This window comes from Lactuca sativa, chromosome 7 (assembly GCF_002870075.4).
Source record: "Lactuca sativa cultivar Salinas chromosome 7, Lsat_Salinas_v11, whole genome shotgun sequence".
Classification (NCBI taxonomy): Eukaryota; Viridiplantae; Streptophyta; class Magnoliopsida; order Asterales; family Asteraceae; genus Lactuca; species Lactuca sativa.
Window position 1 is genome coordinate 99554604 of NC_056629.2, and position 27633 is coordinate 99582236.

At 36.7% G+C, this 27633-nt stretch overlaps 1 long non-coding RNA gene and 1 other non-coding gene across 8 annotated transcripts; both read right to left on the reverse strand.

Annotated features, from left to right (window-relative positions):
• Positions 1 to 22896: 22896 nt before the first annotated feature.
• LOC111898493 (U6 spliceosomal RNA) lies at positions 22897 to 22999 on the reverse strand. The gene has a single exon (XR_002852593.1). It is a non-coding gene; the product is annotated as a U6 spliceosomal RNA (small nuclear RNA).
• Positions 23000 to 24737: 1738 nt separating this feature from the next.
• On the reverse strand, positions 24738 to 27318 carry LOC111898449 (uncharacterized). 7 transcript variants are annotated; one of them, XR_006185011.2, is made up of 4 exons: positions 26971 to 27300; positions 26753 to 26829; positions 25169 to 26642; positions 24738 to 25057 (listed from the first exon to the last, which is right to left on the reverse strand). It is a non-coding gene; the product is annotated as an uncharacterized LOC111898449 (long non-coding RNA). The 7 variants fall into 7 exon arrangements; XR_002852581.3 differs by having other exon boundaries at positions 25169 to 26829; XR_002852579.3 differs by having other exon boundaries at positions 26753 to 27299.
• Between the last annotated feature and the right edge of the window lie 315 nt (positions 27319 to 27633).

A 27633-nucleotide genomic window follows, 5' to 3' on the forward strand; every position in this document is an offset into this window, starting at 1 on the left:
TGAAGTTGGCGATACCCAATTAGCTAGAGGAAGAGTTCCTGAAAGCACTCTCACCGGTCCGAAAATCATACGAGAAACGACAGAGAAGATCCTTCAGATTCGTGAACGATTGAAAGCCTCTAGAGACCGACAGAAAAGCTACGCTGACCAAAGGAGGAAACCTTTGGAATTCCAGGTAGGAGACCACGTCTTATTAAAGGTCTCACCGTGGAAGGGTTTAATACGCTTTGGAAAGCGTGGGAAACTAAATCCAAGATACATAGGGCCTTTCGAGATTCTTGCCAGAATCGGCCCTATGGCTTACAAGCTTAACCTACCGCGCGAACTTAGTAACATCCATCCAACCTTCCACGTCTCAAACTTGAAAAAGTGTTTGTCCGACGAGACTCTTGTTATTCCACTCGACGAGATCGAGATCAACGAGAGCCTCAACTTTATGGAAGAACCAGTAGAAATCATGGACCGAGAGGTCAAAAAAACAAAACAAAGTCGCATACCCATCGTGAAGGTTCGCTGGAACGCCAAGCGGGAACCTGAATTCACATGGGAACGCGAAGATCAGATGAAACAAAAGTACCCTTATCTCTTTCATGTTCACTAGTATCTTTACTACTTTGAATTTCTGGACGAAATTCTCTCTAACGGGGGGATGATGTGACAACCCGATATTTCAACTCTTTGTAATGACCTAAAAGGGTCAAGTATTGTAACCACTTTTGAGTTAATAAAATTAAATTTCATAATAAAATGTCCAAATAGTTCTATTTAAATTCCTTCTTTATTTAAATGTCTTTAAACCATGATGGTACGTAAAAAGAACGCCCAAATCCGACATCGTATATTAAAGTTATGATTTTTCCAAGTTCAGCTTAGCAACAGACAGCTAAAAACTCGAATCGGAGATCGAGTGACTTTTGGCCGGAATGACCTAAACAAGAATCGAAGGTCTCGACATTGGTATTTCAGCGGTAAAAAGTCTGGCAAAAACCGACGTCAGATAAAGAAGTTATGAATTTTTGAAGAAATTCCTTAAACACGATGAGTTATAAAATAAATAATAAAAATAATTTCGGAATTTGCCAACGGAGTCTAAACGAAAGTTGTAGAGCGTAGTCGCACCTACGCGTGGATATAAAGACCATCAAAAACGGAGTTCGTATGAAGAAGATATGAATTTTTGAAGTTTATTAAATAAATTATATATATATTTAATTCAAAATTCAAGCATTATCCGAAGAGGAGTCAGCGTCCTCATCCGAGGTACGCGCTACGTACCCCTGTACGCCCTGCGTACCCGAGGGACTTGGCCTCGGATCGTCCACGTCGCCCTATGCGAGGCTACAGACCCGTCCGACCCGCCCGTCCGACCGACCCGTCCGACCCGCCGTCCCATCCGACCCGCCAGACTGATCCGTCCCATCCGAAGCCGAGGCAGTCGAGGCTTCGGTCATGCATGACGCACGCGTACGCGCTGCGTACGAGCGTACGCCCCGCGTACGAGGCTTCTTAAACCCCCCCTATAAATAGCATGCGAGGGCTTCCGAGAAAAATGTTCATTTCTCTCCTTTCTTTCACGATCTTCCCTCGTTTTCCGTGCCCGTTCAAACCCGAAGCTCTGGTCTTTTTGCTCAAGTCCCGAGGGTCGATTTTACTCCCGAGATTCCCGAGAATCCCGAGAAAAATCCGTTTCCCGAGACGAAACTCTGCCCGGTTTTCCATCTCGCTATCTTCAAACTTTCAAGTGAGTTCATACCCCTTAATTTACCTTTTAAATGTTCTATAAATTCTTTTATATGCTTTCAAGGGGGGGATTACAAGTAAAACACACGAGTATTATCGTGTGTTACATAAAGAACTATTTTATATGCTTTTATATATATCCAAATCACATGCGATTTATAAACTATATAGGAAACTTTCATATAAATATAAAATATGTTATATTCCATCTTTTGAAATACAAATTGTTGTTAATGCATGTATAAACTAATCATTTTCTTAGATTATATGTATACTTATCATTCTTAGACTCTACACCAAAAATCTATGCTTTCATAACAAATGATCCCTTTTCTAAGTATTTCTAAACAAACGAGACACACTTTTAGAAAACTATAATAGGTATAGTTTTACGAACAAATTTCTAACTCTTATGTACTAGAAACATGAATTTCAAGAAGTCACTTTCGTATACCAGAACAAACGTAACATTTTAACAAGTAGATCTGTTTTATAGCACGGTTTTGTGAGACACTAACTTCATGTACGTTCGAGTACACATTTCAAGTCCTATATTATATACCAGAATCCCTTGGAGGGGGATCATGGTGTTTGTGTATAGATCTATACGGGCTTGACAACCCGAGCCTTGACTGTTAGCTGCAGTCCACCGTTTGGGGTGACAAACGTCATAACATTCCAACGCCTGAAGAACGTTGTGTATAGGCATTCCGAGTCAATAGTATGGTTATAAAACTCACATGGGGTATTAAAAAAAATGCATTGATTTACAAGGTTTTCAAACACATTGGTTATTTTACACTTACATACATTTTAGAAACAAACATTGGTCTTGAGTGAAGGCTACTTTTATACTAGTAGAAAATATCGGATTTTCTAAACACAAACAAACAAAGACAAAACATTTCATTTCATACAAACATTGTCATTTAAATACTTATGAAACTCACCAGCTTAAATGCTGATCTACTCTTTCAAAATTACTTGTATGTCCCAGGAAATCAGTAATTTCAGGTATCATTATGCTTTGTTGAAGGATGCTGCGGCGCCAGTTAAATCTCGTATTTTTGACATCATATTGTAATTGGTTTTGAACATGTAACTTTTGGCAAATGTAAACTTTCAATTATATATATGATGGTTGTATTGCTTTCTTTACTATGTATTCATTTGTTACGTTACCACATGAAGTCATCCGCCCCCGAACGTTTCCGCCATTCAGGTTTGGGGGTGTGACAGATTGGTATCAGAGCAATGTTTATAGTGCACTAAGTATATCGAACCACATAACATATACAAACTATAAATGCTTAAGGGACTAATACTCTCTGACAACACAAATTTTCTTTTTACGCTTAAGCAGCATTACGTTCAACTTAAATTGATAGTTCATTTAAGTACAATTACATGCATACCACAAATTATTTTCATGTTATACAACTATAAAAGTATTTAGACAAGTTGACACTACGATTGAGACTCGATATATGTAATCAGATTTTGGACAAATATAGCGTGATCAACTATATTTGCCCGAGATTGGACCAGCGTATATCGAGGAATGATCGTAGTAAGCAACAAGTCAAAACTTACCAAACCATTACTATAATCAAACACAAAAGTTTAAATACTATAGGAGTATTTGCTATCTAAACTAGTTTAACTTACATGTTTTGCACGTTCCAACTTTATTCCATTCTTATAAACCTATTTCTCGTACAGTCAAATGGCTGGATTTCACCACCCTGGCGACCCCTACTTTCCCAACCAAGGCAACGGAGGATGGATCGAAGATGATCCTGCAGAGGACGAGGAACCCATAGAAGTGGGTGATGACTCCGGTACCGACTCAGAGCCGGAAGTTATCGATCCACCACCCATTCAACCTCCCGTCTTCGTAAGGAACTTTCAAGGACCGACTCCCGTCTGGGGAAGTCACCTCCACCATTGGAGCCAACAGCAAAACCTACGCCCTCCCTACAGCATGTGCCGGGACTTCTATGATGTCCGCGGCAAAGGTTCGGCTGATCGAGCACTCCCAGTAATGGTGGGTAAGTTAGCCAATCAGTCCTATCAGTCTGGAGTTCAAGCTAGTCGACTCCGGGATGTCAACGTGGAAGTACAGGTTCACACTTCTGACATCCGTAGGCTGGAAAAGATACAAGACAATGCTCAACTCCAAACCGAAGCATTTCAAGCGCAAATGATTGCAGCCCTCGTTGAACTGAGGGAACAACAAGCCGCTTTTGATAGGCGTCTAATGGAGTCGAAGCAATCAGATGCGGAGTCAAGCTCCAAGCGCAACCTACGTCGCAAGTAGTGCTTGTCAAGGACTCAAATTTTTTTATAGCTTAGGACATCGGCTAAAAGTCTTTAAATTTCTCGAACTTTGTAATCGGAGACCCTTTTAGGGGTCAAGTTTTCATGATCGTTGTAACAACTTTTATATTAATATAAGTGACACTATTATTACTATGTTAAGTATTTCGTTCAAACCTTGAAAGGTCCTTGTGAAACCAAATACTTATTTCATACCTTCAGTCTTACAAATAACTTTCATTCTTCTATTTTAAGACTCATACTATCATCTGTTGTTGAACTATAGCGATTTAGTTCATGAGACACATACATTTTCTATTCTATGAAATTCTTATCCTTGTATTTTCAACCTATAGTTGAAGGATGCCTCCGCATAGGAACCCAAGGCGAAACAACGGTGAGGAAGAACCTGTACCACCACCACCTCAATTTGATGTTGTTATGTTCCAAGCAGCAGTCACCGCAGCAGTGGCAGCTGCCATGTCACAGATCAATAACTCGAGTACTAATGGCTCGGGATCTGGCACACACCTATCCAACCATGGCGAGAGTCATGGACCACCTCGAGAATGCATCTATAAGGACTTCACCAATGCCAAGCCCCGGATGTTTTATGGAACTAGCGGTGTGATGGCCCTGAGGCAGTGGACTGAAAGGACGGAGGCAGTCTTTGAAATCTGCTCCTATCCCGAGCACAGCAAAGTCAAATTTGCAACTTTCACCCTTATTGATAAAGCTTTAACATGGTAGAATGGCCACGTTAAAGTACTTACCCTAATCGTGGCAAACTCCATAAGCTGGGAGAGCCTGAAAGCCATGATGATGAGAGAATACTGCCCACGGGGAGAGATTCAAAAGCTCGAACACGAACTATGGACTCTCGGAATGGTTGGTACCGACATCGCTACTTATACCAACAGATTCTGCGAGCTGGCAATCCTTTGTCCTGATATGATTGCTCCAGAGAGCAAGAAAATAGAAAGGTACATCTGGGGACTAACGCCCCAAATTCGATCAAGCGTGTTAGCTTCCAAACCTGACACCTTTGAAAGTGCTAAGGAACTGGCACAATCTCTGATTGACTATGGAGGTCATCAGAACTCAACCACTTCTGCACCAGAACCACAGAAAGGAAACAACAACAACAACAACTACAACAACAACAACAACAACAACAACAACAACAACAATAGCAGGAAGAGAGTGTGGAATAAAGGGAAGGGTGGGTCTTCCCAAGAATCCGCAAAGAAACAACTGGTTTCAGTGAATGCTGCCACTGTACCTGCTACAGCTCCTACAAATACCTACCCAACAAATCCTTATATAGGTAACCTCCTAAAGTGCACCAAATGCAATTACCACCACCATGGACCTTGTCAGGAAATGCAGTGCGCCAACTGCAACAGGAAAGGACACACAGCCCGTTTCTGCAAGGACCCCGCAAAGCTGATCACTCAAGTTCCCGGTGCGGGTGTAGGACAGACTTGCTACGGTTGTGGCGAGGTGGGCCACTACAAGAGGAACTGTCCTAAGGCAGTAGGCACCGGAGGTGTGGGATGAGTTTTGGCTATAGGCCACGACGAAGCTGTAGCTGACCCAAATATAGTTGTTGGTACGTTCCTTCTCAATAATTCATATGCATGCATATTATTCGATAGTGGAGCGGAGAGAAGCTTCATGAGTCAAAACTTTATTCATTTACTTAAACCCAAACCTATCAAGTTAGAAAAATCATTCACTATAGAGATGGCCAATGGAAAAACCGAAAACACTAACTGCATATACATGGGCTGTATGTTAACTTTAGACGCCCATTCTTTCCCAATCAATCTCATGCCGGTCCAAATTAAAAGTTTCGACGTCATAGTCGGCATGGATTGGTTGAGTCTTCTTCGCGCCGACATCATGTGCTTTGAGAAAGCAGTCCGTCTTAATCTCCCTAACAACGAAACATTAGTTATCTACGGCGACAAATCAAGTACAAACCTTCGCATCATTTCGTGCATCCAAGCTCGCAAGTGCTTGCGGAAGGATTGTCGAGCATTCCTAGCGCACATCGTTGATACAAGTCAAGAACTGGAGGACATCAAGAACATCTCGGTAGTACGCGACTTTCCCGATATCTTTCTAGAAGAACTACCAGGATTACCACCGCAACGCCAAGTCGAGTTCAGAATCGACTTAGTTCCAGGAGCTACCCTAGTAGCGAAGTCGCCTTATCGTCTCGCACCAGCAGAGATGCAGGAACTTTCCAGTCAACTTAATGAACTCCTTCAAAAAGGATTCATAAGACCAAGTTTCTCACCTTGGGGAGCACCGGTCTTGTTTGTAAAGAAGAAAGACGGATCGTTCCGTATGTGCATCGACTACAGAGAGCTGAACAAACTTACTGTCAAGAACCGCTATCCTTTACCCCGTATTGACGACCTATTCGATCAACTTCAAGGAGCGAACTACTTCTCAAAGATAGATCTACGATCCGGATATCACCAATTACGAGTTCTAGAGGGGGACATTCCAAAGACAGCTTTCTGAACTCGTTATGGACACTACGAATTTGTAGTGATGCCGTTCGGATTAACCAATGCACCAGCAGTATTTATGGACCTAATGAATAGGGTATGCCGTCCTTACTTGGATCAGTTCGTCATCGTCTTTGTCGATGATATACTTATCTACTCCCAAAGTGAGGAAGAGCATAGTCAGCACCTACGAAAAGTCCTAGAAACACTGCGAACGGAGAAACTCTATGCGAAGTTCTCTAAATGCGAATTTTGGATTCGAACAGTCGAATTTTTAGGCCACGTTGTTAGCGAGAAAGGTATACACGTGGAACCCTCCAAAATTAAGGCCATTGAGAACTGGTCGGCACCAAAGACACCTATGGAAATTCGTCAATTTCTAGGTCTAGTTGGCTACTATCGCAGATTCATAAAGAACTTTTCGAGCATTACGAAACCTCTTACTACATTAACCCAGAAAGGCGTGGCCTTTGACTGGGAAGCGAAACAAGAGAAGGCATTCCAGACACTAAAGCAGGCCTTGTGCACCGCACCGATACTATCCCTTCCCGAAGGGATAGAAGACTTCGTAGTGTATTGCGATGCGTCAAATCAAGGACTTGGTTGTGTTCTTATGCAGAGAGGGAAGGTTATCGCTTATGCCTCCCGACAGCTTAAGACACATGAAGTGAACTATACGACACACAATCTCGAGTTAGGAGCAGTGGTATTTGCTCTGAAGATCTGGAGACACTACTTATACGGAACAAAGAGTACTATTTTCACCAATCACAAGAGCCTTCAACACATTTTCGATCAAAAGGAACTCAACATGCGACAACGACGATGGGTTGAGTTACTAAATGACTACGAATGCGAAATTCGTTATCATCCTGGCAAGGCCAACGTAGTAGCTGATGCCCTCAATCGAAAGGAATACACTGGTCGGAGGGTCAAATCTCTGACTATGACTATCCATTCCCACTTATCCACACAAATCAAGGAGGCACAAATGGAAGCGTTGCAACCTGAAAATGTGGCGGGTGAATCCCTGCGAGGAATGGAAAAGAATCTAGAAGTCAAGGGTGGCGGAGCCTACTATCTCATGGACCGAATCTGGACCCCGAGACATGGTGGTTTCAGAAACGTAGTCATGACCGAAGCTCACAACTCAAGGTATTCCGTTTACCCGGGTTCAGATAAAATGTATCTGAATCTTAAGAAACTGTACTGGTGGCCTAACATGAAAGCAGAAATTGCTACCTTCGTGAGTAAATGTCTTACTTGCGCTAAGGTTAAGGTCGAGTATCAGAAACCGTCAGGATTACTACAACAACCAGAGATACCAGAATGGAAATGGGAGCGGATTACTATGGACTTCATAACCAAGTTACCCAAGACAACAAGTGGACTCGATACCATATGGGTCATTGTCGACAGATTGACCAAATCCACGCATTTCCTACCCATCAAGGAGACTGACAAAATGGAGAAGCTTACAAGAAATTACCTAAGGGAAGTAGTGCGACTGCATGGTGTTCTGATATCCATTATCTCTAATAGAGATAGTAGATTCACTTCAAGATTATGGCAGTCACTACAAAGTTCCATGGGGACTAGGCTAGACATGAGTACAGCCTACCACCTACAAACAGACGGACAAAGTGAAAGAACGATACAAACTTTAGAAGATATGCTGAGAGCCTGTGTGATTGACTTTGGAAAGGCATGGGACATCCATTTACCCCTTGTCGAATTTTCATACAACAATAGTTATCATACAAGCATAAAGGTTGCTCCGTTTGAAGCCCTCTATGGTCGAAAGTGCAGATCCCCTCTGTGCTGGACTGAAGTTGGCGATACCCAATTAGCTAGAGGAAGAGTTCCTGAAAGCACTCTCACCGGTCCGAAAATCATACGAGAAACGACAGAGAAGATCCTTCAGATTCGTGAACGATTGAAAGCCTCTAGAGACCGACAGAAAAGCTACGCTGACCAAAGGAGGAAACCTTTGGAATTTCAGGTAGGAGACCACGTCTTATTAAAGGTCTCACCGTGGAAGGGTTTAATACGCTTTGGAAAGCGTGGGAAACTAAATCCAAGATACATAGGGCCTTTCGAGATTCTTGCCAGAATCGGCCCTGTGGCTTACAAGCTTAACCTACCGCACGAACTTAGTAACATCCATCCAACCTTCCACGTCACAAACTTGAAAAAGTGTTTGTCCAACGAGACTCTTGTTATTCCACTCGACGAGATCGAGATCAACGAGAGCCTCAACTTTATGGAAGAACCAGTAGAAATCATAGACCGAGAGGTCAAAAAAACAAAACAAAGTCGCATACCCATCGTGAAGGTTCGCTGGAACGCCAAGCGGGGACCTGAATTCACATGGGAACGCGAAGATCAGATGAAACAAAAGTACCCTCATCTCTTTCATGTGCACTAGTATCTTTACTACTTTGAATTTCAGGACGAAATTCTCTCTAACGGGGGGATGATGTGACAACCCGATATTTCAACTCTTTGTAATGACCTAAAAGGGTCAAGTATTGTAACCACTTTTGAGTTAATAAAATTAAATTTCATAATAAAATGTCCAAATAGTTCTATTTAAATTCCTTCTGTATTTAAATGTCTTTAAACCATGATCGTACGTAAAAAGAACGCCCAAATCCGACTTCGTATATTGAAGTTATGATTTTTCCAAGTTCAGCTTAGCAACAGACAGCTAAAAACTCGAATCGGAGATCGAGTGACTTTTGGCCGGAATGACCTAAACAAGAATCGAAGGTCTCGACATTGGTATTTCAGCGGTAAAAAGTCTGGCAAAAACCGACGTCAGATAAAGAAGTTATGAATTTTTTAAGAAATTCCTTAAACACGATGAGTTATAAAATAAATAATAAAAATAATTTCGGAATTTGCCAACGGAGTCTAAACGAAAGTTGTAGAGCGTAGTCGCACCTACGCGTGGATATAAAGACCATCGAAAACGGAGTTCGTATGAAGAAGATATGAATTTTTTAAGTTTATTAAATAAATTATATATATATATTTAATTCAAAATTCAAGCATTATCCGAAGAGGAGTCAGCGTCCTCATCCGAGGTACGCGCTGCGTACCCCTGTACGCCCTGCGTACCCGAGGGACTTGGCCTCGGATCGTCCACGTCGCCCTATGCGAGGCTACAGACCCGTCCGACCCGCCCGTCCGACCGACCCGTCCAACCCGCCGTCCCATCCGACCCGCCAGACTGATCCGTCCCATCCGAAGCCGAGGCAGTCGAGGCTTCGGTCATGCATGACGTACGCGTACGCGCTGCGTACGAGCGTACGCCCCGCCTACGAGGCTTCTTAAACCCCCCTATAAATAGCATGCGAGGGCTTCCGAGAAAAATGTTCATTTCTCTCCTTTCTTTCACGATCTTGCCTCGTTTTCCGTGCCCGTTCAAACCCGAAGCTCTGGTCTTTTTGCTCAAGTCCCGAGGGTCGATTTTACTCCCGAGATTCCCGAGAATCCCGAGAAAAATCCGTTTCCCGAGACGAAACTCTGCCCGGTTTTCCATCTCGCTATCTTCAAACTTTCAAGTGAGTTCATACCCCTTAATTTACCTTTTAAATGTTCTATAAATTCTTTTATATGCTTTCAAGGGGGGGATTACAAGTAAAACACACGAGTATTATCGTGTGTTACATAAAGAACTATTTTATATGCTTTTATATATATATCCAAATCACATGCGATTTATAAACTATATAGGAAACTTTCATATAAATATAAAATATGTTATATTCCATCTTTTGAAATACAAATTGTTATTAATGCATGTATAAACTAATCATTTTCTTAGATTATATGTATACTTATCATTCTTAGACTCTACACCAAAAATCTATGCTTTCATAACAAATGATCCCTTTTCTAAGTATTTCTAAACAAACGAGACACACTTTTAGAAAACTATAATAGGTATAGTTTTACGAACAAATTTCTAACTCTTATGTACTAGAAACATGAATTTCAAGAAGTCACTTTCGTATACCAGAACAAACGTAACATTTTAACAAGTAGATCTGTTTTTATACCACGGTTTTGTGAGACACTAACTTCATGTACGTTCGAGTACACATTTCAAGTCCTGTATTATATACCAGAATCCCTTGGAGGGGGAGCATGGTGTTTGTGTATAGATCTATACGGGCTTGACAACCCGCACCCTGACTGTTAGCTGCCGTCCACCGTTTGGGGTGACAAATGTCATATCATTCCAACGCCTGAAGAACGTTGTGTATAGGCATTCCGAGTCAATAGTATGGTTATAAAACTCGCATGGGGTATTAAAAAAATGCATTGATTTACAAGGTTTTCAAACACATTGGTTATTTTACACTTACATACATTTTAGAAACAAACATTGGTCTTGAGTGAAGGCTACTTTTATACTAGTAGAAAATATAGGATATTCTAAACACAAACAAACAAAGACAAAACATTTCATTTCATACAAACATTGTCATTTAAATACTTATGAAACTCACCAACTTAAATAATGATCTACTCTTTCAAAATTACTTGTATGTCCCAGGAAATCAGTAATTTCAGGTATCATTATGCTTTGTTGAAGGGATGCTGCGGCGCCAGTTAAATCTCGTATTTTTGACATCATATTGTAATTGGTTTTGAACATGTAACTTTTGACAAATGTAAACTTTCAATTATATATATGATGGTTGTATTGCTTTCTTTACTATGTATTCATTTGTTACGTTACCACACGAAGTCATCCGCCCCCGAACGTTTCCGCCGTTCAGGTTTGGGGGCGTGACATAAAGAACGTCGAAATCCGAGTTATAACGAAGAAGTTATGACCCGTTGAAGTTTCGCAACGGAACCGACACGACACCGGGAAGCGTAAATAGTGAATTTACGATAGAGCGAGTTTCAGCCTTAGCGATTTGAACAAAAGTTGTAGAATATGTTAAACCGAGACTGACCATAAAAAGAATGCCCAAATCTGACTTCGTATGGAGAATTTATGAATTTTCGAAGTTTCGCCTTAGCAGTGTACAGCCCAAAATTCGAATATTAGGTTGAGCGGTTTTTAGCCGACACGACCTAAACAAGAATCGAAGATCTCATTAAGAGTAGCGTAACGAGAAAAAAGATGGGCTAAAACGGACGTCGGATGAAGAAGTTATGAGAATTTAACGGACAAATCCTGTCCCGGCATGTTAATAATATCACTTTTAAAATAATGTCAAAATTATCCAACGGAGTCTAAACGAAAGTTGTAGAGTACGTTCCCACCTTCGCGTGGATATAAAGAACGTCGAAAACGGAGCTGGTATGTGGAAGTTATGATTTTTAGAAGTCGGAAAGTGAAATTGCGAAATCTGTTGACAAGTTGAAGACGTGGCTCGATCAGGGCCGTCGCTTGCTGACCATGGTGCTCACTTCGGATGATGACACGTCGCTTCGCTACGCCCTGCGTCCAAGCCCAAGTACGGATTTCTCACACATTTCTCCACTCTTTCTCTCACTACTTTCTCTCTCTAGCTTCCCTAAACCCTCCTAAACCCTAACTAAACCCCCTAGCCCCCGAAGGAAGCCCCGAGGCTCCCGTAGTCCCGAGAAAAAGGGTCTTTCGGTTTTAAACGCTGCTCCGAGCAAAGCCCGATTTTCTTTAAAATTTGTTGTAAGTGAGCTACGCTTACGTAATTTTTAATATAGCTTTCAAATAATTATAGTAATGTTATTAGGTCCTTAAAATAGTTATTTGGGCTATTATTATGAGTTATATTGAGTATTATTTAACGCTTATATAATAATAATATCTAGACTATTAATTAGTCGTGGTTGACGTTGGACTAAACCCTAGTCGTACTGATACTAGGTTTTATCGAAGGAAAATTGTTTTGAGAGTGTCGAAGCACTGTCCGAGTGCTGAGTCACCACCTTTCAAGTGAGTGCATAGTTACTTTCAGCTTACACATAGATATGAAGTATTTTATATAAATTACGTGCTATGTGTGCATATTATCTGAATACTTACTATCTATGTTGGATGAACGTTTTATACATGTTTTCAATAATTTAAACTGTATATGTAGTTTATATCTACAAAATGTGTTGGGTAAAACATGGGTAGATGTAATAGTTGCTGTATGACAAAATAAAATAATGAGAGGCCTAGTTATAGATGTTATTGATGATCCAGTCATCTAGCAGAGTATAGACGACCACAGACTATTCTAGACAGTCCAGTGGAACACTAGCAGGCTCGCAACATGTAGGTGTTTATTTGAACTGTGTGTTTAATTGAACTGTGTGCTCACCAGGTGTACTCCATCCCCCACATGGTTGCCTTAAGGACATTTATTACTGAGGAATCCCCTTAGCAGCAGTGTCTATCCCGATGATAGTCCTTAGACTAGGTCCCTTGTGTTAGATGTTTTAGGGACATAAAGTGAGGATAACGGGAACGGATAATCGGGTTTGTTTGGTTTGATAAAGCTAATAAACTTATTTATTGTGGGATTGAAAACCCTATGTGCTCACCAAGCTCCCAAGCCTGACCCACTTAGTTTCTTGTATTACAGGTAGTGGCGCATGAGCATAGATGTGATGTCTTGGGATGAGAGAGTAAGGGAATTTAGGCATGTAAATACAAAATATTGTAGTAGGGCCTATGATGTATTTTTTATGCTAATGATCTGTATCGAACATGACATCCCAAGTCTTTTTAATGAAATACATTTCTATGGAAATGCTTTTGATAAAATGTTTATCATATTTTATTTTGGGACAAATTCCGCAACACTTTTATTTAGAATGTTACTCTAATTTTTAGACAAAGCGTAAACAAAATCGGTCTTTTCTGGCCGTGAAAATGGGGATGTCACATCGGCTCTAGCAGCAGTAATGTCTTTCTGGAGGGAAAAGGTGTGTTGTATTGTTCGATCATGTTCTTTGTCCAGTCGACGAAGGCGTATTGCCGTGATTTGGGCAGTGGCATCAACGTCCATGATTTGGTTGGCGTTTACCCTTGCTTACTCGCCCTGATTGGCGATGCGACGAACCATGACAGGAATGCTCTGTCAGTTGAACCTCTGCTACGGAGGTCATAAAAGACTTGTTTCATGCCGTAGGGTGGACGTCGTCCGTGTTCCCTTCCCCAGCGTTTCAGATCTACAACCCAGATGGGCGTCAGGGTCGGAAAGTCCTGTTGGAGATTTGGTACTACCTAGCGAGGATTGTAGACCTCGGGTTCTAACTCAGTGCCCTCATCATCAGCTTCCTCCTCCTCTTCTTCGGGATCCTCTTCTGGATCTTCCTCGGGAACCCCTTTAGGATCCTCTTTTGGATCGTCCTCAATCCAACCTACATTGCCCTGGTTTGGGTAGTGGGGATCCCCGGGGATATGAAATCTTGACATTTTGTCTGATCGAGAATAGTGATAAGAGAACTATATATAAAATTTGAGTGTAAAGAGAAAGTTTTACGATAAGGCTGACACCGAGTCCTCCTATAATTACTTAGTGTATACAAATTACATACAATCAAGATCGAATGGACCATTGGATAAACAGCTTCACTCTAAGACCGCATCCAAACAAGGAAAAGGATGTAAAGTGAAATCATTAACCCTAAGCCCATGCAAGCTCACTCATGTGTAACCTTAAAGTATGCACTTTGTAATTATAGACCTGTCCGTGAAGGTTTTTAGTTTTTATAAGCTTAATTTTTCATAATAATTTTTTTTACTTAATTGATGATCCTAGTCCTAACGAAATGTCGGGGTTTACTCGCTTGTTATAGTTTTTATTGTGTCATAAATACTCCTATAGCTTTTAAATTTGAGATTTTGATTATAGTGTTACTTTGGTAAGTTCTTAACTTGTTGCTCACTATGACTATTCCATGACATACGTTGGTCATATCTCAAATAAATATAGTTGATCAGCCTATATTCATCCCAGATCCGATTACATATTCCGAGGCTTAGTCATAGTGTCCAACTCGTCTTAATACTTTTGTATATATAGTTCTAACTATAACATTAAACTGTTGCATGCATGCATTTGTACCTTTATGAAACTAACATTTTTATTTATTGAAGTATAGCTGGTGTGAAAGCGTTTTGTCAGTGAGTTTTAGTCCCTTTGAATTTATAGTTTGTATATCTTATGTGGTTCAATATACTTAGTTCACTATAAACAATGCTCTGATACCAATTTGTCACACCCCCAAACTAGAATGGCGGAATTGTTCGAGGGTGGATGACTTCATGTAGTATCATAACAGTTCAGTAAATAGTAAAGAAAGCAAACATAACCATCATAAATATAATTTAAAAAGTTACATTGTTGATTGTAATACATGTTACAAAAGAAATTACATTATGATGATATAATAAATTTGAAATTTGATGCCTTAGCGTTCCTTCCCCAAAGGCTGTGGTTTACCAATCTGTCACACCCCTAAACCAGAACGGCGGAATCGTTCGAGGGAAGATTTTCGATTGATCATAACTTCTTTGTTATAACTCGAATTTGAGTGTTCTTTATATTTTTTGAAAACCTTGAGACGATAACTATCATTTTATGTATCCCAATTGAGGCATTTGAACATTTCATTTCTGACGCTATTTTTATTTATTTATCAATTCAAAATATATTACAATACTTAACGCAGGTCATTACATTGACTTGAAATATCGGGTTGTCACATCCAATGCGTTAAATGATTATATGAAATTCTTGCATGGTGACTTCGAGAACTGAGAGGCAATACTTGAGACGAGTATGAGTAGGAGTGAAATGTAGTATAGGCATATACTACCGGAAGCACAGGACTCGCACTTGGATCAGGGAAAGTCAGAAGGTTAACAAGGCACTAGTAATTGATTCTGTTTTGTTCATGTCTGCTGTTATCATCGTTTCGGTAATGACAAAGAATACGATTGATATTCCAAACCTAGTGGTCCTATCAAATCAAGTTCAAATAAGTTGAGTATGTTACATGGTTCAAAGAACCAAGTTCGATGTAACATCCAAATTAAGCTAGAATATTGAAGTGAAAGATAATCGAAGTGATCATCAATAAAAGTATCACGATCGTCGTTAAAGAAAGAAGCTTGTAGCTGGAAGTGCTACATGCTTGAATGTGATCATATCACATTAGAACATTAAGGAAGGTATATTCCATTTTGGAATTTGACTCTAAAAGACCTGAGTCTAAGCGTTGCATCATACGATGAGAGGTCATTAGAACATGACCCATTGGTCTATTATGAAAATCGAAGTAAAGAACTTCTATTAAGTTCAGTTTGTTTCTAACTCGAAGGCTATGATTGAAAGTCCGATATAGTATGAAGAACGGATGGAAGATTGAGCACCGACAATAGTTAAGATAACGTATGGAGTCATTATACAAGTCATGTTTCGTTGATGATTCCAGTATATAATCATCCTAAGTGGGGAGATAATTGTAACGCCCGCATATTCGGGCTAGTCAATTTAAAGATAATAAGGGTTAAAATGACTTTTTGATAGAATATTATTTAGCATAAATAATATTAACCAAAGATAGAGTATATGTCACAAGGATTCTGTACATATAAAGAACATTGAAATTCGACTTAAAACGAGACAGTTATGACCTGTTGAATATTTGCGACAAAACCGACACGACGCCGCGTATCCTAAAAAGTAAAATTTTGACGAAATAGTTTGTAGTCTTAGAAATCTAAACGAAAGTCGTAGTAGACGTTAAAAAGAGAGTGTGCATATAGAAAACGTCCAAATTTGACATCGTTTGAGGAAATGGTTTTTCTAAGATTTTGCACATCAGTATATAGCCCGAAAATCGAATTTTAGATCGATCGATTTTTAGCCGACACAGCCTAAACAATAATTGAAGATCTCGTTAATAGGAGCTCAACAATATAAAGACAGTCAAAAACGAACGTCGGATGACAAAGTTATGATTTTTTAACGGACTTTAACTATCTAAGCCTGTAAAAATATACCTTTAAAAATAAAGTCAAAATTAGCCAACCGAGTCTAAACTAATGTTGTAGATCCCGTCGATACCTATGTGTGGATATAAATAATGTAAAAAATGGAGCTCTATGTGAAGGTTATGGATTTTAGAAGATAATTAATTATGAGCTAAATTTGCAAGTGACATGTGGCACGATCTGGGCCACACCTTCTTCCCCACGGCTTGGAACGAGATGGCGACACGTGAAAGCGAACGCCCCACGTTCGAAGGTGTTGGCATCCTATAAATAGGAGTTAGTAGCGAGTACCAAAGCACTAGAAGGCCCCGAGAAGAAGATCGTTCGACTCAGAAGTTCTACCCGTGCAGAGCCTGTTTCTTCGCTAAACCCCTTGTAAGTGAGTTATACTTACTATAATTTAAGTATAACTTATGTTTAAGTTCATTATCGTTATTATGAATCTATAAACAAGATTTATCAGTGATTGCAAGTCGTTATACTGATTGATCTACTTACGGGGATGATGTGTAGGCTGTGATTTAGTGAGGTGTTTAAAGTGGGATTTCCAAACAGTATACTTCATATATGAAATGGACCCTACCTCCGATATGATCGTACCTGGTTGTTCCTTACTTGATATATCATGAAAGTGGACTTTAAGTTAATGATGAAACTAGACTAATAATTAGTCGCAATAAATATTAGACTGAAACTTAGTGATGATAATACTAGCTTTCGTCAAAGGAAAAAAATCAATTGTTACAAGCAAAGCGCAACCTGAATTTCGCGTAGTCACATTAACAAGTCAGCGTATAGTTACTTTCATCTTACACATAGATATGAAGTATTTAATATTAATATATACTATATGTGCTTATTATCTGTGTTCCTGATATATATGCTAGATGAACGATTTATACACGTTTTACATGATTTAAACTGTATATGTATTTTTATACCTATACATATATTGGGTAAAGATGGTTAGATAAATGATGATACATGAAAGATGACATAGATGATGAGAGGTGAAAGATGATGAGAATCCTTGACTTTTACGTTGATCCAGTCATCTAGCAGAGTATAAATGACGACCACAAACTATTCTAGACAGTCCAGTGGAACGCTAGCAGGCTCGCAACCTGTAGGTGTTTTTGAACTACGTGTTCACCAAATGTACTTTAAAAATCCTGGCAGCGCCGCCTAAAGGATAATATTTGCAGCTATGCCTAATAGGTAACAAAGGCAGTTGTACGTAATAGATAACAACGACAACTATGGACTTAGTGCCTGTTTGATAAACCTTGACAGTGATGGACTTCATGCCTATTACTTAGGACAATCCTTAGGAATGAATAAATGAAGAATAGATATGATGATTCTTAGGAAAGATCCTTAAGAATAATGAAGATAATGTGGATGAGAAATTGGGTTAATTGTTTGATGATTGAACATAATAATTATATTATTGTGGGTTTAAAACCCGATGTTGTCACCCGACCACAAAGACAACATACTAAACAACCCTTTGGAATGTTGCCTTCCCTTTTCCCCTCATGCCCTCCCTCTCATCGAACTGTTAAACAAAAGAAAAGTAGCAAAGAGGCTGTCGGAGCAACCTCTTGCCCTCCCTCTCATCGAACTCACCAGAAACATTGTGAATCTGCTCAAATTCACATTGTGAATATTCATATTTTTTGTACTCTTTAAACATAAATTAATATTAATGTAAACAAATCTAAATTTCATTTCAGATTCACATTGAGAATTTGCACGTATTCACAATGTGAATAATAGTAAGTAAGATTCACATTGTGAATTCTGAAAACTTATTTATATACAGTTCAGACTAAAAAAGTGAATAAATCATTTGTTGAGATTTTTAGTATAATACGTTTTTTTTATATAAAATTATTTTAAATATTGGAAAAAAATATATCAAAACAAAATGGGTTTTTTTTTCGACAAAAAAATGTTTGATTTTTATATATCAACATGGATATGTATGGAAAGATGATGAAAAATCATGAAAAATATTATATTCGGTTTTTTTTCGATAACAAACATAGCTTAAAAAGAATTTAAACAAACACAGGTAGTTTTTGGTATAATCTAGTCTATATGCGTCAAATGTACAAGTGTATATCTATTCTCTTGGCAGTAGATCATTGTGATTTCTAACGCTTATGATTAATTCAATTGTTTCTTGTTATTATATGCTCTCTGTTGAATCTCACCTATATATATATATATATATATATATATATATATATATATATATATATATATATATATATATATATATATAGGGTTAGGCTATTTTGTTTTCACTATCTATTGTGTGCATGTATGACTGATTCTGGACCAATCATTTTAGTTAATTTAAGAAAGTAATTAATGCATATTACATGTTGAAGATGTAATGAATATTAATTACATCTTCAGCATTTAATATACATTAATTAGTTTCTTAAAATAACTAAAATGATTGGTCCAGAATCAGTGATACATGTACACAATAGATAGTGAAAACATTTGAACCTAACTCTCTCTCTCTCTCTCTCTCTCTATATATATATATATATATATATATATATATATATATATATATATATATATATATATATATATATATATATATCGTCTAGTTTCGGTGATGATCAAAAAATGGTGAAGACTTTGAGGACAATTGCCCATTTAGTCACATGGGACAAATGTCCATGGATCGTCATTTAAGTGGTCATTTTTTGTTTTTTTTTTATTTTTTTTTTAAATTTCATTTTTTTAAACATGTATATACTTTGTTTTTAGGTTTTTATTTTTTTCGTTTTATTTATTTATTTTTTTTAAAAAGAATTTTAATTTCTTTCATAGTTTTCTAGTGTTTTGGTTTATTTTTATCTTTTTTTGATTTATTTTTTGTTTTTTTATTTTTTAAACTAAATATCAGTACGAGTTTTTAGTATTTAACTGTTGAAAAGGTTTTAAATAATAAAAATATTAACGATCATTATACTCTTCGTTCATATTCCTTTTGAATCGTATTATTTTTGAATAAAAGTATTTTGAATCAAATTATTTTGAATAATAGTATTTGGGACATATCATTTTTAAATTATATGATTTTGGATCAATAATATATTTATCTAATTCAATTAAATGATGTTTTTATTAAAAAAAATTATAGATCATTATATAAATTGAATCATTTCATTTTGAATCATAAAAGATATAATTAAGCATTATAAAATATTTTAATCTAAATATTTTTAAATCATAACAAATTAAGGATCATAAACAAGTTAAACTGAAAGTTATTTTTAATCATAAATATTTTAAATAATTACATTTTGGATCATATTGGATAATATTATGTTCAACATCTATGGATCAATACTGACCTATTCGTCCATGAATTCGCCATCGCTGATCTGGAGTTTAAGGAGTGCAGATCGACACTCGACAGGGGTAGAAGTGGCTGATGAAACTAGTAGAGAGGCGGTCGATGGAGGAGGGAGTCGTTCATTATTGGTGCTGAATAGGTGACTCGCCGGCATCGGCCGCAAGGAGGCAGATATGTCGGCATCAGAATTGAAGAAAAAAATATTCGGAATCCATGAGGCTCACTTGGGGAAGATTGTCGGCCACATTCAGATTTATTTTGTTTTCTCTTTTGTTTATACTTTTAACTTAATTAATTAAAAAACTCAGATTTAACATATAATTTATTTATATATTTGTTTCCAATAATATCCTTGTCTCATTAAATTGACATGCCCCCGCATCTTTAATTTCTGATTATTTACAAAAACGTCACTTTGTATCTTGACCATCATTTTTTTTTATCTAAAGCTCCACTCTTAGTTCTCGGGTTCTCGGAAAACTATAAGTTTTTAAATGATCATTCCTCTTTCTTTCTCTCTCTTTCTTTCTTTCTCTCTCTCTCTGTGTATATATATATATATATATATATATATATATATTAGCTATATTATAAAGCATATTGAACATTTCTTGAAATTTAAGAGGTACATGCTTCATAACTTAATGCACAAATCTTTTATGCACAAACCGACATCTTTTCATAAAACAAAAGCTAATTATGATAAATAATAATCATCGAAAATATTTAAGGAAAGAACATCAATTAAATTTTGTTTCCTTTTGTAATGTTGGCATGATGCTTGTCTAAAGGTTAGACATTGAATTTTTCTAATATAGCTATTGAAACAGTCGAATAACATTTTCTTAAAACAAAAATCATTTATTAAAAAGTAATAATTGTCGCCGAATAACATTTTCTTAAAACAAAAATCATTTATTGAAAAGTAATAATTGTCGCCACCGCTTTAAACATGTGCACACCTAGTATATATATATATATATATATATATATATATATATATATATATATATATATATATATATATATATATATATATATATATATATATATTCTTTTGAAGTTGTAATAGCATTTTTAGGAAATATGTGCTTGAAGTTGACAAAGGTAAATGACAAAAGTGCCCTTAAACTAAATGTTTTATCTAATATTATATTTTTAATGTTGATTTCTTCCAAAAAGTTGTCGGATGATATGCTATATGTTGGAATCAAAATGCTCTCTTAAATTTTGTATAGAAATATGTGCTTGAAGTTGCAAAGGTAAATGACAAAAGTTCCTGTAAACTAAAACTCCAATTAAGTGATAATTTAATTGGTTATGTAGTATTTCACCAACATCAATCCTATATATTACAATTACACACAGTGTATTTAAGACTTTCAACACTAATGGAAGGTGTTTAGGTGGACTTAATTTTGGAATATTGTCGAATGCTGCACGTACTAGTGGTATGTGTCCCAGTAAAATATATGTTTTTTTTTTAATAATGTACATAATATCAGATCAACAAAATATATGTTTTTTTTTTTTTAATAATGTACATAATATCAGATCAACAAAATATATGTTTTTTTATTATCATTATTTTGGTAGATATTCAGTTTTCATAGATTTTATAGGCTAAAAATCTATATATGAATGTTTATTCTAAACAATTTAGCTAAATGGGTCAATTTTCACAAATTTTACAATATTAATTTATTTCTTCCTTTCTCCCAACTATGTCATCATTTTCCTAACTTCTTGTTCCTTTCTCCCAAATATGCCATCATTTTCCTAACTTGTTGCTCTCTAGTCTCTCAATTCCATTATCGTACAGCTTTTCAAGCACAAAATTCAACATTTCATTTCTTTCATTTCCAAAAGTTTTAATTTTCTTATCTAATTTTTTTAATCTTTATATTAACTATCTGTCAAAATTCTACATATTCTATTGTATTTATGTGTTTTTTTTATCATCAATAAAAATTAAAAGTTCCTTCAACAAAAGGGATAATGAATAGAAGGATAATTAGGTTTTCAGTTTGTCTGTATTAGGTCATTAAGATTTTTTTTGTGCGTATTAGACCAATATGGTTGTTATTACCGTTTAGAAATAGTCATTTTTACCGGTTTCAGCCTGTTTAACCAGTAAAAAAGCCTAATTCTAAACGGTAATAACAACCATATTGGTCTAACACGCACGAAAAAACATTAGTGACCTAATATGGACAAACTGAAAACCTAATTACCTCCTAAGTCATTAACCCTAATTATTTAGAAAAATGTTTACTAATCAATGTGACTGACTTGTTTGATTGAAAATATTTGCTTCCATTTAAACTTATCACACAACCCTTCCAGAATTTCGAAGTCCAAAAACTAATATGATTGATGATCTTCATTAAATAAATATGCAATATTTTATCAATAACATCTTTTTTGTCATTTAAATGTTTACATGAAAACATCCATATGTACAAAAACAATCTCACTTTGATACCTCCCATCAATATCTACATTTGATAACGAATGGAAATGTAAAACCAACAGGGAGTTGCAAAGGATGCATATTATCAGTTATTTTATAAAGAACAAAACCACAACATGAACTAAGATACCGAAGTTGCAAAATGAATAAGAAATCAGCACATAAACAAACACATACATACTATATACAACACATAAAAGAAAGTTTATAAAGCATGAAACTTAATAACAGGAAAAGTAAAAAACTTAAAGGAGACTTTATAGAAAGAAAGATCACCCTTACTTGCCACAAATGGTTGAAGACATCAACAAGAAGATCAATTTGACCATGGAATCTACATATTTTCTGGTCATGACTTCAGTAGTTCATCTACTGAAACGTAAGAATTGCAATTGAACTCTATTAGCATTTGAAAAGGGAATTAGGGTTTCAGAGAAGACGAAGAATAGTTTTAAAAAAATTGGACCATTTCTCGATTTGTACGTGTCATCCTTGCGTAGCGGGCATGCTAATCTTCTCTGTATCGTTCAAATTTTATCGGATGTCCCCGAAGGGATGACTATAGATGTAGATTTTCGCTATATAGAGCAGTAGCAGGTTCTTCTTCTGCTCGATATAGGACGACACGAGTTCTAAATGAAATAGTTTACTGTTGATGGTCATATATTCTCAATGTCTTTAAAATTAGGGTTAATGACTTAGGAGGGTAATTAGGTTTCCGGTTTGTCTGTAGTAGGTCACTAAGGTTTTTTTTGTGCGTATTAGACCAATATGGTTGTTATTACCATTTAGAAATAGTCCGTTTTACAAGTTTCTTTCTGTTTTACCGGTAAAAATGACTATTTCTAAACAGTAATAAAAACCATATTGGTCTAATACGCACAAAAAACACCTTAGTGACCTAATACGGACAAACTAGAAACCTAATTACCCTCCTAAGTCATTATCCCCAAAACGAAATGGGTAAGTCAACCAATGAAATTTTGGAATTTAGGAAATTGATACAAACTAGATGAAATTAAGAGCGCCTTCGACACTGTGTGTTTTTTTCCCGTTATTTCAGGGTAACACCCATGATCTTACATCAATTTCTTCAGTTGCTATTAGTCTATATGTAAACTTTAAGTCTCGCATTACACTATTAAACTAATTTTGAAAGTGCATTAAAAGTAATAATATTGAATTACATGGTCGGTTGAATAAGACTTGGCATTTTAAGAAATTAGCTTCATGTCTTCCCCCATTTCTCTCCTGCAGCAAAGATTAACTTATTTTTGTCAATGTATTGGTTTCAGTTGTGTACGCTAATTTCATTCAACTTTTTATCTAACCATAACAGAAATTCATGGTGTCGATATGTTAGTAATTTTAGTGTTACCATGTCATTTTATGTAACTGGATTCGGGGGTCGGTTAGACGAGGTGGTGTAGAGTGCACGCATGTATAACATCAAATTAGTAGTCGGTTAGACGAGTATTCGGGTTCCGAGGGCAGCGCCCCTGGGTGTTGGGTTTCCAAAAGGGCAGCGCCTCTTTGGCGGGGTCTAGGGACAGCGACCCTAGCGGGGTCCAGGGGGAAGAGCCCCTGGCTTGGGTCCTAGTGCCAGGTCAGCGGGCGGGATCGAGGGGCGGCGCCCCCACGGGGTTTGCATATCGCACATAGTGGGTTATTCCGATTCTTGAGGATGATTATGGTAAAACTAACGAAACTCGTTAGTTTTGGTAACCCTAAATCGTCATTAAGATTCGGATTACCCTGACTTGTTTCCAAAGGAACCGATAGCGGTCCTACCCTAATGAAACCCTAATATCGTTTATTACACGATCTTAAGCTCTCGTTTTTCATAATACTCTCACAGAATCCTCTAGCATATTAGCTTATGGTTTGTGTGCCTAGAATCGTAAGTGTCCACTTGGATTATCCTAGGCTTAATTTCTTGCAGCCCAGGCATATGGTAGAAATATCAGTTCGGAAAGTGATATCACGATCCAAGTTGGTATCAAGATCTCCACCACAAACCCTAAACTTCCCTACATAATATCCCCATTCCGACTACAAAAAAGAAAAAATAATAGAGTGGAGCTAGTATGGTTATTACGTCATAGTTTAATTTCTTTTTATTACACCATAGTACTTTGAAAATAACCATTTTCAATTATTCAAAGCAATTTGCACTGCCACAGATGAACTTAATTTAAAAAAATGCTATAGATATCTTAATTCATTAAAAACTCATTCGCGTTACAACCAAAACATATTTAAAGTTAAAATTAAAAAAAAAAATTGAAAGTTCAATTTTTCAAAATAACTTCCATACCAAGACATTATATTTTGGAAAATGGAAAAACTTATCCCATTATAATAGTGAAAATTATTGTGTAGGCATGACATTGCTACAACTTGATAGATTATTGTGTAGGCATGACATTGCTACAACTCAAGATATAGCTTTGGTGTAAGCTCATTAAAGGCAGGATAAGCATCAGTTTCTAATTCTGTAGTATGACAAGCATGAAAGCTGCAAATGGCCTATGGGAAAATTTTGGTGCTCTGAATTCAAATGATGGGCATGTTTGGTATTGCATCCTCATTTGAAGAATCTCATAGCAACACACCTGTTAAAAGTTCCAACTACATAAGAACTTGCATACCAAATACTTGTAGCAACAAATGTGGCTAAAAGATTTTAAGGGAATAATAAGGTTAAGAAATTAAGAAATCCAAACCTCTTCAGTGGTGATAATTCCTTTGATATCCTGCCAAACAACAATAAATCAACAAATTTTATTAGTTTTACCCTTCTTTGGTATCTTTATGTTTCAACTCAATATTCCAGCACCCACTTCAGAGATTAAGCCACCAAGAGGAATCATAACTGCACTTGCTAGAAAAAGTTTGCTTATAGACATAAAATGCTTTTTTTTTAGGAAAATGATAGTCACCTTCTGACCTCTCCTAATACCACATGTGCATATATTGTACTCCTTTATACAAAAATTCAAAGGATTAACAAAAATCTTACCATTTAAGATATGATCCAATGACTTTATTGTTGATGGTGATGGAATCAACTTCTTTTACCCATTGTTAGAAGAGTAGGATCTTGAACATTTTGTTACAGTGACCAAAAAGAATTAAAGCTTTTAACCATTTTAATACATAAATTTGTAAATATCAAAAAATCTACAAAAAGAAGTTATTAGAGAACAGATTAACCGAGATATAATCGATCAGAAAAGAAATGCTGAAAAATGTTTCATAATCTTAAAATCTTTTTAGGTAGAGAAAATGATAATTATAAAATAAAAAATGTAACAGGGATGAAGACAATCACCCATCAATTCTTCCCTTGAATATAATTTCATAACAGGTGGTCCAAGTATACCGTCATTCGATTTCAACATATTCTCACTCATAGCTTATTTTGTTAACTTTGCAACAAATAATGGGTTAAGCACTTATTGACATACCTGAAGCCTCACGGCCTCCACCATTAAATCAACATCCTCTGTAAAGGTTTAAAAAAATGTCATCTTTTTAAACCAGGAAAAAAAGATGGGTCAAATATGAAAGCTTGACCAAGATTTACGTTCAACATATTCATGAGGAAGTTGAACACCACCATCTTCACCACACGTAGAATAACCACTTAAACACAAGTTTCCTCTTACACAGTCAACATCTAAAGCTCTTCTAAACCAATCTGATGTCTGCCCTAAAGCCTGATAAACATGAAATATTAAAAAGACGATTATACCCTTAACACAATAACATACAAATAACACAAAACCCAAGAAGGAAAATGTGAATTTGAAAACTACCCTTTGAAGGCCATGCCTTTTATCCTCCCCTACTATATCATCTAAAGTGTAATTATACCAATAATCTCCATAAAATGGTGGATCATTTTGAGGTTTACAAGAAGGTGTACCCAAATTAGAAGTTATAGGGGGTTCACCTAACTGAAAGAAAAATTGAAATAATTAAGAAATTTATATTTAAAAAAAAGCCAATAAATTTCAAGATTTTTGTTTGATTAAAGTCACTTTCACTATATCCCCAACTTTCTTCTAGTCTGTAGCAGGTGAGTGACCCACAACGTCATAGTTTAAATAAAATTGGATAGGTTGCGTTGCATTCTTAGGCAAAGTTGAAAGTTTTGAATTTCCAATAATGCCCTTCCTGTGTGGTGAAGAGGTTCTAAGATGAAGAAAAAAAAGAGAAGATATATGAATGTTTGTATTTTCACTAAAAATTAGTGATTACATTCATTGAAATGGCTTTTATTGCAATTGTTTTTGAAAGCATACTTTATGAGTTAAGTCCATCATTAACTGAGCCAGCAAGACCTTCAGCAATTCCAATTTTAGCAAATTTATGTGGATACCTGTAGAACTAGTTGAGCATAAATGCATGATTTGTTTAATCCAAAAATATCACACGAATAGGAAGGTGTGATGTGAGTTATGACAAAATAGTTGGTGTAAGATTTTACTAGGATTTAAACAAATAGGTATTAAACTACTACCCAAATACATGTCGCAACTTTGAAGAAAAGAAAATATTAGGGAGATAAACTGAACTCAAACCAGAGTTCCCATTTGGCCTCATCTTTCGGGGTACCATGTCTCAATACCTGTAAACATACACACATATATAAAACAAAGTTAGGGTTTTTCTTAGAGGGAGACCGAGAATTGCTGCAAGAGGTGAACATGAACGAAAATTAAAGAAGAAAGAAATAGCAAATCAGAAAACTGGAAACGAAGACTATTGGATGATAAGGACGGAAATGCGGTAATCAAAGCAGATAAGTAGTGAAGATAACAATCGAAAAACATATGGCGGTCTGTGTCAAAATAAGAAACATAAAGACTTTCATGTCAAAATAAGAAAGAGAAACAACTTCACTGTAGCTAAGGTTTTAAGAATTGATTGTATATATACTAATTGAAAGACAAATATGTTAATTTATTAGAAATATTAACATTAATAATAAAGGTTCAATACATATCGATTGAAGGCAAACGGGCAATAAGTTGCGCCGCTAGCCCTTTCTGGATGCCAGAAATGATCTTAAGATTTTGTCACCCTAGACTGGCCGAGTCTAACTGTAGTGAACAGCTGAGATGTGGGGGAGTCACCCCCGTATAGATCTATCCACAAACTCTTGCTCTCCCTCCAGGAGACT